A 4200-nucleotide genomic window follows, 5' to 3' on the forward strand; every position below is an offset into this window, starting at 1 on the left:
GAGTTATGTCCTAACATTAAATTCGAAGAATTTCTTAGCCTCACAATTGGGCAGGGACGGGAAGGGGAGGCAGAGAATGAAAGGGAACAGTTTAGAGATGCCAGTAAAGAATTTTTGTAAGGCGCTGTACGATGTACACGGTGCTTGCACTTTCTTATCTCATCTACTCCACAAAACAATTCTGTAAGTAGATAGTATTATTCCCATTTTTCAGATCTGAAAACAGACTCGGCAGTTAAATACTTGTTTTTACATAGGCATAAAGCAAATCTGAGCCTGCAGAATCCAAAGACAAGGAGTCTGAGGAGAAGAGAGAGGGAAAGGGCAGGAAGAAAATGGGAGATAAAGAAAGGAAGACACAGGAGAAAGCAGGACAAAGGGATCAGAGCAAGAACAAGGCTTAACATCATTGGTTGGGATAGATGGTACCTGAAAGTTGTTAGGAGGGTTTGCGCAGGGCCCGAGGAAGAGAAGCAAATTAGAGGAGCTATAATGTTTGGAGGGAAGACAAGAATGAAATAGAGTAACTAAACTTATGCTGTAAATGCTTTGCACACCACTTAATAATGATGGTTGAATGTTTACTATGTGCCAGGCATCAAGCTAAGCATTTTATTGCGTATTTTCACGCTTAATCTTCAAAACCCCACAAGGTAGATATTACTATTCCCATTTTACTTTGAGGAAGCTGAGCCTTACAGATTAAATAACTTGCTTAAAGTACTACAGCTGGTGCACTTGTGCTCTTAACGACAGTTCAACTGTAGTGTCCCTAATTGTCAACAAGGAATAAGGATGTACAAGGTTGTAAAGATAAACTAGACAGTTCCTTGAGAGAGGAGCTGGGCATCCTTCATCTTTGTGCTCTTCTTGCACAGTACTGAGCACAGGGTGCTCAGCTTTTGTTGAATGAATAATGAACGGAACACTACATTTTAAACTGATAAATGCTAAAGTATAATTTTTACACCTCCTGCAATCTGAAGTTCATGCCCACCTTGTGGCCCTTGAGCTGGATGAAAAAGTCTTAATCCTTGGTCTGTTTAGTCTGTTGTTAATTTGAGTTGCCCTTCTCTGGACGTTATGTAGTTCCTTACTGTATATCCTGGGAGGCATGTGCCATTCCCAGGCTCCAATGTCTGAATATTGAAAAGCCACCCCCAAGATCATGATCACTTTCTTCCTAAATCTTTTACTGCAGCTCCTACCAGTCACTTGGCACTGAGGAGACAGGGATGAGTCTCACACACACAGTGCCCTGCCCTAAAGAAACTCACATTCTAGGAGAGATAGGCAAATAAATACGTAGCTAAAGGAGCGTGGAATGAGGACTGTAATAAGAAGCACACAGTAAGTTGGGTGCAGTGGCTCACACCTGTAATCCGGCACTTTGGGAGGCCGAGGCGGGCAGATCATCTGAGGTCAGGATTTCAAGACCACCCTGACCAACATGGTGAAACCCTGTCTCTACTAAAAATACAAAATAAGCTGGGCATGGTGGTGCATGCCTGTAATCCCTGCTACTTGGGAGGCTGAGGCAGGAGAATCACTTGAACACGGGAGGAGGAGGCTGCAGTGAGCAGAGATTTTGCCATTGCATTCCACCCTGGACAACAAGAGTGAAACTCCGTCTCAAAAAAAAAAAAAAAAAAAAAAAAAGAAAAAGAAACACACAGTTTTCCCTGAGCTCTGGTTACTCCAGAGTAGGTTTGAACAGTCAAAAATTTCCCCTGGAGTGATAGCCTGGGTTGAGATCCAGAAAATAAATTGGAGTTAGCCAGAAGCCATGAGGGGTCAAATCAAATCACGAAATAAAATGTCTCCAATTCCTCAGAAGCCCCCCTACCAATCATTACCCAATCCTTCCTCCCAAAGGGTAAATCACTTTCTGCCTTCTAATATCATAGATTGGTTTTCCCTGTTTTTGAATTTTATATAAATGGAGTTATAAAGTACGTATTTTTTTGTGCCTGGCTTCCTTTCCTTAGCAATATGTTTGTGAGATGTATTCATGTTGTATGTAGTGGCCATTTTTCATTTTTCCTTGCTGTGTAGTATTCTGTTGTACAAACATACCACAATGTATAATGGTGCTGTGATGGATATTTGTGTATGTATCTTAGTGCACTTGTGCATGAATTTTTGGGAGTATATACCTAGAAGCAGAATTGCTGGGTCATAGGTAACATGTATAATTTAGTAGTTAACACTAGACTGTTCCAAAGTGACTGTAGCAATTTTTTTTTTTTTTAGACACAGTCTCACTCTGTCGCCAGGCTGGAGTGCAGTGGCACGATCTCGGCTCACTGCAACCTCCACCTCCTGGGTTCAAGCGATTCTCCTGCCTCAGCCTCCCAAGTAGCTGGGACTATAGGCACACGCCACCACATCCAGCTAACTTTTGTATTTTTACTAGAGACAGGGTTTCACCATGTTGGCCAGGATGGTCTCGATCTCTTGACCTTGTGATCTGCCCACCTCGGCCTCCCAAAGTGCTGGGATTACAGGCATGAGCCACCACGCCCGGCCAGTGGCTGTAGCAATTTATGTATGCACCAGCAGCCTGTGAGAATTGCTGTTGCTCTGCTTCTGAGCCAACTCTTAGTATTGCCAGTCTTTTTCGTTTAAGGAATCCTGAAGCCTCTACAACAATATCTCAGTAGTAATTTCACTAACAACTAATGACTAATGAAGTTGAATTATTTTTCCATATGTGTGCCATTTAGATATCCTCTTTGTGATATCTTTTTGTGTTCAAATCTTCTACCTATTTTTCTATTTGGCTATGTTTTCTTATTTGTAAAGTTCCTTATGTATCCTGGACAGAATATAACACTGGAAAGTTTCTAATTTTAATGTAGTCCAACATATGCATTTTCTCTCTTGCAGAACATCTCAGTGTTGGACAGACATTATTGCACATCTCAATATTATAGCTTTATAATTCCGTTTTGTTTTGTTTTGTTTTGAGACGGAGTCTCACTCTGTCCCCCAGGCTGGAGTGCAGTGGCGTGATCTCCACTCACTGCAAGCTCCGCCTCCCAGGTTCAAGCCATTCTCCTGCCTCAGCCTCCCGTGTAGCTGCGACTACAGGCACCCGCCACTGCGACTGGCTAATTTTTATATATTTAGTAGAGATGGGGTTTCACTGTGTTAGCCAGGATGGTCTCGATCTCCTGACCACGTGATCTGACCGTCTCGGCCTCCCAAAGTGCTGGGATTACAGGCATGAGCCACGGTGCCTGGCCTTGTTTTTATCATATAGATCTGCAATGCATCTAGAACTTATTCTGGTGTATGGTATGAGGTAGGAGCCAAGTTTCATTTTTTTCTATATGGATATACAATTGACCCATCACCATTGATTGAAAGCATTATCCTTTCCTCACTCCTCTATTTCACCTCTTTGTCATAAATCAAGTGTCCATGTATGTGTTTTCTGGTTTTGGTCTCTCTATTCTGTTTCATTGGTTTCATACATTTACATCACTGTCACACTACCTCTGTAGCTATAGCATTAGTCTGAACCCAGTAGTATTTTGTTTGCAGATTTCTTGTAGAAAGCAGTTAAGAGCTTTGGCGCTACACACAGGGCAGAATAAGGAGTCTAGGTTCAAATGCTGATCCTTCCACTCCTTATCTGTAAAATCTTGAGCGAGTTAACCTCTCCATAAACTTCAGTTTTGTTTGTATGAGGATGTTATGGGGCTATTTATGCCATAGAGTTGATGAAGTGGCTCCATGAATTGAAAGTGCTTAGTACAGTCTGTCACACTGTTAAAGAAAACTAAATATGGCCTGAGAAGGGCTCTGTCCTTCTATATTTGAGTCCTTGTGGATGAACTGTAACCTAGCTTTATAGTCAGACAAATTTGAAAACCTAACTTAATAGTATATACCTGTAACAATAGCTGAATGTTGGCCAATCCCAGCGGCCATACTTCAATAACTCATAGACTGCTGAATGTTCAAACTATGTTCAAATAAGGCAAACACTGAGCTTTAACCAATCTCGCTGTTTCTGTACCTCACTTCCGATTGCTGTACCTTACTTTATCTTTTTGTCTGTAAATTTATTCTGATCACGAGTCACCCCTGGTGTCTCTGTGAGTCTGCTGTGATTCTGGGAGTTGCCCGATTTGCGAATCATTCATTGCTCAATTAAACTCCTTTAAACTTAATTTGGCCAAAGTTTTTCTT

Source organism: Macaca thibetana, chromosome 4 (genome assembly GCF_024542745.1).
Source record: "Macaca thibetana thibetana isolate TM-01 chromosome 4, ASM2454274v1, whole genome shotgun sequence".
In the NCBI taxonomy this organism is placed as follows: Eukaryota; Metazoa; Chordata; class Mammalia; order Primates; family Cercopithecidae; genus Macaca; species Macaca thibetana.